Here is a 13,114-nt window from a genome sequence, read left to right on the forward strand (position 1 = left end):
CTCCATGGCCATTGGCACTGACCTTTTCCCCATTGCCTTCCCTCCCTCAGCCCTGTGGACCTCCTCCTCCTTTGCACTCAGAGCAACCCTTCTCTACGGCTGAGGAAACGGCCTCCGACCCAGGGAAGCTCCGGCCATAAAGGACTGCAGGAGAGGCCTTTCTGGGTGTCTTTGTACTGAAGGTAGGCCTTTATTCCTGAAGCTGAAAGAGGACTTTTCTCTGAATGTTTCAATCCATGATTTTATAATAATAATAATAATAATAATAAAATTATTTATACCCCGCCCTTCCGAAAGATCAGGGCGGCTTACAACATATAAAACATAATACATTCAATACAGTAAAAGATTAAAAGCATACAGTTACATCCACATAAAAATACAATAAAAAGCCCCATAGCCCAACCTCATGGCCACGGAAGAGGAGGGAGGCCCACAGGATATTTAGTTGGGGAATGCCTGTTGGAATAGGAAGGTTTTTAAGTCCTTCCTAAATTGGGCCAGGGTGGTAGATGAGCGGAGCTCAGTGGGCAGCGTATTCCAAAGGGCTGGGGCAGCTGTGGAAAATGTCCTCCGAGTGGTGGAGGCTAACCTAGCCTCAGGCACCTTCAGTAACTGCTGCCCAGACGTTCTGAGGGTGCGAGGCGGAATGTACGGGGAGAGGCGGTCCTTTAGGTATCCTGGGCCCAAGCCATTTAGGGCTTTATAGGTAATAACCAACGCCTTATATTGAGCTCGGAAGTGAATGGGCAGCCAATGGAGATCTTTTAGTACTGGTGTTATATGGCTGGTCCTGGGAACACCAGTAACCAGCCTGGCTGCCATATTCTGAACCAATTGCAGCTTCCGAGTTTGGTATAAGGGTTGCCCCATGTAGAGTACATTGCAGAAATCCAATCTCAAAGTTACCAGAGCGTGTACAACAGTTTCTAGGTCCCTCTGGGCCAGATATGGGCGCAGCTGGCGGATCAGCCGAAGCTGATAGCAGGCGCTCCTGACCGTCGCACTCACCTGAGCAGTCAGGTGAAGCGACGAGTCAAGAAGCACCCCCAGACTGCGCACGGAGTCCTTCACAGGGAGCGTGACCCCGTTCAGGACAGGTGGAACCACTGCCATTCCTGGACCAGGAGAACCTATCACTAGTACCTCCGTTTTCTCTGGATTCAGCTTGAGTCGGTAAGAATAAGAATTCTCCTCCCCTAATGAAATTTTTCTTCAGTCCCGATTTTTAGCATTGCAGAGAGTGAAACACTGAAAATTGCTCAGACCTAGCACTCTTAATTTTGCTTTATCAGCATTCCCTAGGTAACTTTGCTGGTCCCTTTTCTTTGGTTGCTAAACTTTGGCTAGCATCCTGTTCAGTAATTACAATGTTGTAAGGCTGGCCTGCTGTGATCTAGGAGGGTGCAATGGAGAATACAATGGCTTTGGTGATTCTAATTTTAGTGGTCAGTTGTACAGTCGGCGCTTCTTTTCACAGGTAATCCATTCCAGCCCCCCTTGCAAAAACAGGGACTTGCAGTTATTCAAGCTCCATAGGCTTGAATGGGGTGCATACCCACAAGTGTGCTCAGGGCCTGTGCCCCATTAAAAATAACGGAGGTCGCCCCTCCGTAAATATTCAAGACCGCAGATCTCAAGTCTGTGAGAAAGGAGGGGTGACTGTATATCTTTACTAGAAATATATATTTTCTAGTTCTTTCATAGCAGCCACTTCTACTCCAAGTCCCACCTTGGCCTCCTGACTACAGTCTCCTCCCTGATCAATGCTTGATCCGATGCATGGGAACTATTTTACTATTTCAATTTCCTCATTGTCTAGGTTGAATGTATTTTGGTTTTAAGTGGTCATTATTTTTGTTCTCTTTATTTTCAGCATTAAGCCTGTCTTTGCACTTTCTTCTTCACTCTTCTTTAATACCGTATATACTCGACTACAAGTCAACCTCATGTATAAGTTGACTGCAGGTTTTGGGGACAAAATTATGGATTTTGATATGACCCTTGGATAAGTCGAGGGTAAAACTTAGGTTCATGCAACAAAGGACCTAAATGATGAAGCAAAGGAAAACAATGCCAAAGAACCTACAAAATTGTGGCAGGCATAATTGTTTTGGCTCACACTAGAGGCTGGATGGAAGAGAGAGTAGAGGAGATCAGTGCTTCCAGGACAGATTGCACTCTTGCCTTTAATCAGGAGAGGGTTTCCTTTTTAATAAGAGTTAAAAATAGTATTTACATTGACCCATGGATAAGTCGACCTAGGTTTTTGGGGTCAATTTTTTGACTAAAATTTCTAGACTTATACATGAGTATATACAGCTTGTTCCAAGCCTGTGATTTTCTCTGCTAGCAGTATGGTGTCATCTGTGCATCTTAGATTGTTGATATTCCTGCCTCCCACCTTCACTCCTCTTTCCTCTAATTCCAAACCTCACATGATACCCTCCAGCATACAAGCTGAACAGATACAGTGATAGAATGTAGCTTGCCTGACCCTCCTGCCAACTGGGAAACATTCTGCCTCTCATATATATATGTATGTGTGTGTGTGTGTGTGTATTTGTATGCCACCTTTCTCTCAGAAGGGACCCAAGGTGGCTCACAGTTAAAAACATGTTTTTAAAAATTGCAATAAAATTTAAAACAGTTAAAATAATCTAAAAACAGTGTAAAATTACATTAAAATATACAAAATTTAAAACCATGATTAAAATGCACATACTCCGTAAAATCCACACTGATATGATTATATATCAAATGCAAACAGCTATAGGGACACTCCTAAAGAATTCGGCATTTTTAAATTTTTAAAGTATTATTAATAACACTTTTTAAAAAAGATACAGATGGCAAGGACTGTCTTACGAGGCCTTTATCCTACATTATCACACAAAAAGAATTCCTCTTTGAGACTTATAACAGTCTTCATCATGCAAAACAGACAGGAACTGCAGCTCATTGGTGACTCCCCAGAATAAGTATCATTCTTTTCAGTGTGACGAGGCTCTGAAATATTGATTTGTGAACCTTAAAAAGCTGAGATGTGCATTATCTCTCACTCTTGACTGGAAGTGATGTGACTTCTAACATCTGCAAGGCCACATGATTCCCACCCATGTTTTAAAGGATGTGGTAAAACATTTCCTCGTTTTGGACAAGCTTGTTGGCTAACAGATCTGCAGAAATGTCTCTGCAGCATCTGGAAGCATGTCCCTTGTTATCCTGTATCATCACAGAATAGGGTTGTAATTGTAAAAAAAAATACAATATTCTGTTCTTTCTTTTTCCTTTGAAGATGCACTGATCATTTTGCAGATTTGCTACCAAAGATTTAAGGAATTTAAAGATCCTCCTTAGATAAAATTCTTGAATTAACTTACCACATGGCTACAAAATTACCCCCAAAGGGAGCCTGCAATAATATTAAAGAAACTATAATATGGTTTAATATGGTCAAATTTAGATTCTCCAGGGACCAGCCTGGCTGCCATGTTTTGTACCAATTGAAGCTTCCAGATGAGGCACAAGGGTTGCCTCATGTAGAGCGTATTACAGAAGTCGAGTCGAGAGGTTACCAGTGCATGTACAACTGTTTCTAGGTTCCGCTGCTCCAGGTAGGGTCGCAGCTGGCATATCAGCCGAAGCTGATAACAGGCACTCCTGGCCGTCACATCAACCTGAAATGACAGTTGAAGTGACGAATCCAGGAGTACCCCCAAGCTGCAAACACAGTCCTTTAGGGGAAGTGTAACCCCATCGGGGACAAGTGGACTTATCTCCATACCCGGGGGGGGGGGTTACCTATCACATGATTTTCTTCCTTTTTTTCTGCTGGAGGACTGTTCCTTTAGACATAATCTACTAAGTGTAATACATGCAGATGGGTCAGATGTCCCTGGTTTACATCACCCCAAAACAGGCTGGATGTTCTTTACATTTAGATATTTACATGTGTGAGGGCTTTGAAAAAATCTGTTCAATAAAATGTACCTATCTGAAAAGTGCACACTGAAAAGTGCATACATTTCAAAATTGTATGTCAATGTGCTTTAGTCAACGTATGGCCGAAAATTAGCATATTTAGGTGGAAGGATGACCAAAAAAAACTGAGGGAAGGAGTGTGGAATGTGCAGTGAGAAAAAGAGGCAGTCCATGGTATCAACAGATTTCTACTATCATATTCTGCTGTGTCCTGGAAAGTGGTTTTATGTTTTACAGCCTGAGCAAAGATCAAAAGCCTGACAGTCAGTGGCCAAAGGATATATAGCAAGACCTTGTAAGAGACTTCCATGTATCTCAGGTCATCTTCATTTGGACCACACACTTGTACTGTTCCTATGTAGCTCTCTCATTCCAGCTCTTTCACGCTGTTCCAAAGTAGGATTGCTCTGCTGTCTTGATTTCAAAGAACAGCAGCAATTTAAAACACTAAGACAGCAGTCAAAACAAAGTGGCTACTACAGTCCTGAGTCATCAGTACTGTTCATTAGCAATATGTAAGCTGGCATGGAGACACGCTTTTAATAGCTGTAAGTCGAAAGCAACTCAAGATTGTCATGAAGCTCATTCAGAATTAGAACCAGTCATCAAGCTACTAAGAATTTCCATGTTTGGTTCACAGACCAAATCTGCAGAAGATGTTAACAGAAGCACCCATACTATTGAAAAGGATTCCTCATTAATTTATGCAAGTCTAGCCACAAGGCAACTAGGAGGATGCCACATATTCACAAGACAAATGCAGCATACTAGCAAAAGGCAATCTAGCATTTATTCTCACTACTACATTACAGGCATCCTTCCCTGACATTTGTATCTGCAGTTTCATCCCAGCTATCATTTTCAATCTGCTTTAGGCTACAAAATGTCTAAGTAGTCATGTATAGGTTCATACTGTTAAGCTATTTCTTTTTGGAAATTCTAAGGGTAAAATGAAACCTGTGAAGAGTAGATATGGAATCTTTTTGTGAGTGGGTGGCATTTGTCATACTGCAAAATAACAATGACAGGAACAAGCAGAACCAGATCACAATAATACAGGATTCACAGCAATGCAATGTTCTAGTTCTGAGTATTCACAAAATCACTTACCATGAAACAGAACAGGGTGAGGGCTAGCAAGATTCCTCCATACAAATTTAAAATATACCCTCCAAAAAAAAAACCACACCAGTAAATATGCATGTGTATTGGTTTGAGTGTTGGACTATGACCCTGGGAGACCAGGGTTTGAATCCCTGCTTAGTCTTGGAACGCCACTGAGTGACCTCAGGCAAGTCACACTCTCTCAGAAAATGGCAATGGCAAACCCTCTGAAGAAACCTACCAAGAAACCCCCATTTTAAATTTGCCATAGGGTTGCCATAAATCGGAAACAACTTGAAGGCACACAACAACAACAAATGTTAAGAAACAAACATACTATTGAGCTAAAACTAGACTACTAAACCCAGACTGTGATTCCACTTTAACTGCCATGGTTCCATCCTACAGAATCCAGGTATATGCACTTTAGGGAAGGGTATTTAGACTTTTCTGCCAGAGGTAAAATGTCTCACCTAACTGCCAACCCCCGGATACAATGGGATGTAGACATGGCCCTTAATGTTGAATCATGGTACTGTAATGGTGCAACATAAAAGGGTGCCAGAAGTAATCATTCAAATGACAGAAATGACACAGAGAACCCAGTGAATGAGACATTTCTACTTGTCTTCATTCATCATCTATGACCCATCCAGATCTGCTCTCACAGCATGCTCTGGCATCCCTCAAGAGTGAGAAGTTCACAAACAAGGCAGTTTGGAATACATAACCATAGTTGCTGATCCTCAAAGTCTGGCAGTCAGACATGCTCAGTTTGTGAATGCATGGAAATGGCAGACATTTATCCTCTACACCCTTTATCTAACCCTTTTTAAAAGCCATTCATGTCTGTGTCCATCACAATATCCTGCAGCAGTGAATTCTCTGCCTTTTGTTTGTGTTTATTTTGGTCCCTTTTCATTTAACAAAGTAGTAAAATTTGCAGTGTCATGGCATTCTCAGACAAATGATTTATAGAATTTTCTTTTTAAACACACATGCACAAGTTTTGTAAGTTCATTTCATAACATAACTAATTTCATAACTTGGAAAGCCTTTCTTGGACTACCATCCTCAAGCCAGGAGTGATGATTATTAATGACTAGAATTCCAAATCTTGTTTGTATGCTTCTATTTTCTTTCCATTTCCCCCCCTCAACTTTTCACTAGGACTTCTTAAAGTAGGGGGAAGAAGAGGGGTCCACACTTTCCATCATGCAAGAAATAATACTTTTATATATCTCTCCAATTTTTAAGATGGAAAGACAATGAGAAATTAATAAACCCAAATGATAGCTGTTTTCACCATAGATCAGATAGAAAGCATTACATAATACTGCTGTTTTAAAAAAAAAAATAAGGAAGCATTTTCTCCTCTCTTTTAAAGCCAAGGCTGGGATCTTGGGAAATTTGGAAATAAGTCCCAACAAACTCAATGCAACATATTTCTGAATGGGCATGTATAGGATTGGACAAGAATTAGGAGTTCCCTGGACATTTGTTATATTGCAAAATAAATGTGCTATCAAGGTTTATGTGCTTGGCCTAGCCAGTGCCAGAATGCAAAACTCAAAGTGGGTCTAGATGGCTTTGATCACCACTGACAGTTTTTACAGCAAGCAGAGAAGTGATCTGTAGTCCCTCCAGATCGTGATGTGCACATGCTCTATCCATTCCTCTCTATTGGCCAGGTTGATAGTGACTGATGGGAATATAGGTCTAAGAACATTTGGGAGATCACAGGCAGAAATATAAAAAAATACTTGCCCATTTTCTCATCCTCCATAGGAGAAAATGGTCAAAAGCCACAACATTTTTCTCATTTGAGACTTTCTTTGTGAAAAATTCATTTGGGCAAAACTCCCATATTTTTTGCACTTAACAGATCATTTTGCATGTGAACCCCTCACAAACGTCTGCACACAAACCTTGCTTTAAAGTTTCTCATTTCTGCTCAGAATCCAGATCCACTGGAACTTGATTAGTGTGTGTTCAAATGTTACCCAGCAGTCTTTCTGCCAGGATTTAGAAAAGGGAGAGAATGCATTGCTGACTGGTGGTCTCTACATCACTGGGGTGGTGGATGTGCTTTGGGTTTTATTCTGAGATTTAAAAGAGCTGTCCAAAGCAATTAGTTTAATGAGTATGTCAGCAGCTACATATTTTCCTACCTTGATAAAAGATAAATACAGGAAAATCAACATGGATCAGAAGAGGGAGGGAAGCAGTTTTAACTCTTCTCCCTTGACTCCTATTGATGACCTAAATCTAATTGGTAGTCCCAGCTAGAACAGACCATATGAATAAGTGGTAACTTGGTGAACCACCATTGGTGTAAATTGCATAGATTCAGGAGGTCAATATCAGTCAAGAGTAGCAACTTGCTTTTCTCTCTAGAATAAGAAAGGAAAATAAGATATAGCTATGTTTGTAAAATAATACTTTCTAATCAGAGGCTCTTCAGCTCTCAGAGGTTCTTCTCATGATTCATTATTTGATTCTCTCTTTTACTGGGAATGACAGAGACTCCATGTGAAGGATGTCATGTACCACTGAGCTCTGAGGGATCTGAACCAGAAACATATTACGTGTAACAGTATCTGTATCTTCCATGGATTCGCTCACTGCTGTTTAACAAACGTGCTAATTCAGTTGTGCTTACTGGTTGTAACTTTGATCTAATCAAAACAGTTTGAGTCTATGTCATGCCCAAAAAGACCAGCCCCACACACACAGCTTACAAATGTCATGAATATTTCATGCAAATAAGTTGAATAATGGATATGTTAAAATTACAATTTATATGTGGGCATTCTGTGGATAGAATATAGCAGAACTCACAGGATGAATTATTCACAAAGGTCCAAATTATTTGCTCTGCTTTCAATTCTAAATTCTTGCCTTATGAAGTGGGAAGAGAATTTGGCATGCAATAAACAACCCCCAAACCCAAGGAATCTCAGCTTTCAGAACAATGGGTGGCTTTAAAAAAGTAACATTGTTCTTATTTGGGGCATAATGTTAAAATATTCTGAGCCCAGCTGTTGGTTCTGGGGTGGCAGAATACCAGGTTCACTGACCACCTACTCTTTAACATTAACTTTATTCTCAATTTTGGTTTGGCTTTTACAGGAGGAATGACAGTTTTGCATGTAACACATTTCTCCTGTATCTAAACAAAGACTTCCAACATTTCAAATGAATACTGGAATACATGTGACTAAGCAAAATCAGAGGATGGCCATAATAGTGAAAGTTATTAATGAGGAAGAATCGACAAACTAGGAGAGGCTGCAGCAGTTTCCTGTTGCCTAAGTCTACTTAAAAAAATTCCTCCCCACTTGAGTTGAGTGAAAGCAAACTACTTTTGCACTATAAACTCAAGGTGTGTCTACATGGGCCAATTAAACTGGTTTTCTCCTCACTTTCAGTGACCTGTGCACACAACACAGGGCCAAATTCCCCAATTCTATAGCAGATTGTCTTCTTGATGAATTATCAGTTCCACACCAACTCTACCATTTCCCTCCCTTAAACTTGTGTAAAAAACTTCACCTTTTGCACCAAATGTTGCTGGAAAATCCACTGCACAGTGATGTTGGGTGCTTGTCTACAGACATGTCCTGCTGTGCTGCCGCAAGTCAATTCATTTCTGACCTCAGAGAGTGAGACTCACACCAGAGGTGACAAGTGACTCAGTGGAACACATGTGTAGACAGCCGCCTGGTGTCATTATGGAGTGCGGTGGTAATAGGGAGGAATCTGGGATGGCCCAGAGTATTCTGGCCAGTACAGACAAATCCTCGGTTTCCAGCAACTGAAGTAAGTTGAGAACAAAGGGGGAAAGTGGGAGGTGAAGAGAGAAATTGGGACATTTTAAAAGCATATGAAAAAGTGGAACAATAGAGGATTAAGTGGAACTGTCCCTATGAAACTGTCCAAATCAGAACATTTAGAGAGGATAATAAAACAGCTAGTAGTTTATCTATTTAGCAACAAATAAAAGAGAGAAGCTTGATTTTTTTTTTCTAGGAAAATAAAAAGTAATTGAATAATTTTTCAGACAAAACCAGACAGATAGTGGCTAACCTTCTTGCTAATATCTAGATTTGGAAGATAACAGTGGAAGTTTCTCTCTCATCTCTTGAGTAGTTTGCTGAATTCATGTTGCCATACACTGCTGTATTCCTGGAAATTCTTTTCATATATCACCAAAAGGGACTTTCATATATCACCGACTTGCCCCCAAGGGGAAAATTTTCAGTGCATGAAGCTAGTTGCCTTTTGGGATTGGACTCCAAAAGTCAGGATGGACAACTATGGTTCTCCAGATGTTTTTGGACTGAAGCTCCCTTAATCCTTCAGCACTGGCTATACTGATTAAGGCCATACTTGAGGGCAAAACTCTTGCTGCAAGTGGATCTGATGGGGCACATTTTAGTACCTCAATAATCTATTCCTGATATTGCAACCTAGTTGGCTGTTGAGACAACTTTGTAAGCTCCCTGGGAAATCAAGGTAGTAATTGCATCAATACTTAAGGTGCAGTGGTTTTGAATTTAAATCATTGGCTTCTGTCATTTGTCTGGTAGTTCAGTTCTATGGTTTGTATGGTCCCTGGAAGCTTATTTCTCTGATTGGCTTGAGTTCCCTTGAGACATTTTCAGTCTCAGGGAGCTGCTGGGAATGTGGGACATGGCCTTCTCAGTGGCTGCTCCCAGGCTCTGGAACTCCCTTCTTAAGGAGTCTAGACTGGCTTCCTCCTCATCTTTCTGCCAATAGATGAAGACTTTATATAAGGAAAGTGACTTTAATAATGTGCTGCACTCTATTTTAATTTCATACCTTTTAAACAGATATGTTTTCAACGTTTTTCATTCTATAGTTTAATGTATTTGAAAGATAATGTTGTGTAAGTTCTACCTATGTATGTTTTCAGCTGTATTTGTTTTAATTTCTGTCAGCTGCTGGAGTCCCACTTCTGACGGGAAAGGTGAGAAAGGAGGAGGAGGATCACTTTAGTTGGAGTGATGAAAATGTATGTTATGGCACATGCAAACATTTGAAAAGGCAGCTTTGAAAACACTGCAAGTATAATTGTTCTTTTTGTTATGCCATTAAAACCACAGGATTTACCTTCAAAATGTTTGAGCAGCTGAGCTACCATACCTTCCAGCACTTCATACATGAAAACCAGGACATGTGTTGCCAAGTAGCATCAGAGTGTGGTGAACATGGCAAAATGTGAACAAACACCTAAGTTAGACAAGGTAATATTAGTTTTAATTTGCCTGACTCTATTGATAAGGGCTAGACTTTGCCCTCTCCTCTCCTCTCAATGAGTTATTGAGTGTAATGTTTGCACTTTGAACTCTGTTTGCATCAATGGAAGTAAACTGAAGACAAAGGTGGAACTTGGAGAATGAGAGAGAAACTGAGACAATTTAAAAGCAGCAGAACAGTGGGAAAAGAGAGGATTAATTAGATTGTTCCTGCCAAATCGAGACAGTTGGAGAATATGAGCTGATAGAATACTGCTGCCTTTCTATAATCAATTCATTGACCTTCAATTAAAATGCAACGCTTTTTTCTTTGCTTTAAACTGGACATTTAATCCAGCCAATAATGATTAATGGATCAATTATCTCTTTTAAAATCTATCCATGCCCTATTATCTATCCACATTCAAATAGGAAACCTTCTACATATACAGAATCAGACTTTGTGGTTAAGAACATGGTGTGTTAGCAATGCTGCATGCGTTCTTGTACATCCCAGGGAAGTAAAAGCCCTTCTTTGAAATCACAGGAATTTAGTTCAGAAAGGTATTCCTGAAGGCAAGCCTGCCTTCAGAAATTGTTAACCTCCCCCCTCCACTGTGTCAGCTATAATGCTTTGGCAGTGCTCTCTTTTTTTGTATAATCCAGGAGACAAGCAAAAACAGGAAGCTGATTGGGTATCTGAAGATGTGGCATGCATGTTTGCTTTTATTATCTTTGGCTTTGCAAGTCACAAGATTTGGAGACCTATTCAAAGGAGTCCTCTCATTTGGATGTCAAAATTGTAGATAACAGAAATGACCCTGGTTAAGAAATAATATATCTCCACAACTACCCCTGCCATCATAGCAACAGGCCATACTGACTGGAGAATTGTGGGAATTGCAATCCAAAAAAGTAACTTTTCTAATCTCTGGATTCAAGCTCCAGCCAATATAGCTCTCCCTAACTGCCACTCACTCTTGTAGACACTACATATACATTCTCCCCTCCTAACTCGCAGAAATCCGACTTCCAAATCCAAATGCAGTAGAATCTATGGGGCTTGAATATGCGTGAGCATTCATTTTCATGGGAGGAGGGTGGAACGGATCCCCGTGAAAACGGAGGGCCAACTGTATACACCTTTGTTTATATTGTCTCCACATATAACAAGAAAATTAAATAACTTCAGAAGCTTTCTTTTCAATGGACCAGATTACAAAACTGGCATATTTTGAAGGATGACTTTGCAACGGTTTCTGCAAAAAGAGTTTACTTTTTGCATTAAAAAATGTTTTTATACAGAAATAGTTTACATTGAACAAAATCCATTGTTTTCTGCATACAAAAAGAAGGTATTTTGTGTGAATATATATATATATATATATATATATATATATATTTGGGGGGGGAGTCCCCAAATGCAAAATAAGTCTGATGTCAACTCTACAGAGTGTTTCATTGTGTCTGCTAGTATTTTTTACATCCCTAGCACACACCCAGTTATTCAACGATAAGAACATGTGGTTGCAGAAGATCTACAATTATTTACTTTATCAAATCCCTACAAAAGTCTATCTGTTGGCTTGAACACCTGTGATAAGAATAACCTCCAGCATTTGCCTGTTTTCTGACAATAACTAAAATGGATAGGCATAAAACTTATGTGGTCACCGTCAGAAGTTGCCTACAGAATCCTGGGATTTGTAGTTTTGTGAGGCACTAGAATGCTTTGGCAGAGAAGGCTTATAAAACTACAACTCCCAGGATTCTGTAGGATGGAGCTACAACACTTAGTGGTGTCAAACTGCATTATTTCTACAGTGTAGATGCACTCTTACTTCCAATAGAGAACTGATCCCTAGATATGTCTGTTTTGATTTAGGCTGTGAGTACCAAATTATGTGAATTTCTTCTGTTACCAGCCAATTTTGTCTTCTGATACAGTTCTGGCAGCCATTCTATACACAAACACACACACAAAACAATTACCATCCTCTGTCTTTACTTTTCAGTCTGCAATGGACAGAACCTTACATCTAATTTCAGACAGTCAATTTATACAGGGAATCTGAAAAGCAGTCATAAAATTTTCTGCTGTACAGTAAGTAACAAATTAGGTGGAATTCATTTATATAATAAGGGCATGTAAGTTAATGGAGCTACATGAAAGAGCGATTTCAGTACATTTTTTTTCCAGGAGTTCCAGTGCCTTCATCAATAAATTATACAGAAAGAAAATTGAAAAGAGAACCGCTGCCTTAATATTCTTTGCCAAGGGAGAGGGAAATTTTTGAGTTAGCAACCAAATATAAAAGGAGTAGCAGGTTATTATTTCATATTCCATATGCAGGTTTCTTGCCTGGATCCATAACTGAACTTTTCATCATGCTTAACTTTTTTCCCCAAAAGAGGAACATGAACTATGATGACATATTGATCCTACATTCCCTTCTTACAATAGGTTCAAACTGAAATACTGCACAAATATATATGGAAGAGTAAGGCCCATTAGAAACAATGGCACTTACTTCCATATAAGCAAGCACAGGAAAGCCTGTTTTGTTAAAATGGTCAAAGAAAAAGAAATTGTGATTTGTTCTTGAGCAGCCTCCATTATGTTGCAAGATAACAAAGCTGCAGCAAAGGAAATATGACACTGCCCAAATAATTTGCTGAAATAAGCTGTATTTTTGAAGATCACTTTTTATGATGCTGCCTTAAACCTCATTGCAAAATTGCAATAAGCCCCCAGATTTTACTAG

At 39.8% G+C, this 13,114-nt stretch overlaps 1 protein-coding gene across 1 annotated transcript in view; it reads right to left on the reverse strand.

Annotated features, from left to right (window-relative positions):
* Window positions 1–13,114, reverse strand: part of ARHGAP24 (Rho GTPase activating protein 24) — a 387,405-nt gene that overhangs the window by 341,294 nt on the left and 32,997 nt on the right. The window lies entirely within an intron of this gene.

This window comes from Sceloporus undulatus, chromosome 5, assembly GCF_019175285.1.
Source record: "Sceloporus undulatus isolate JIND9_A2432 ecotype Alabama chromosome 5, SceUnd_v1.1, whole genome shotgun sequence".
In the NCBI taxonomy this organism is placed as follows: Eukaryota; Metazoa; Chordata; class Lepidosauria; order Squamata; family Phrynosomatidae; genus Sceloporus; species Sceloporus undulatus.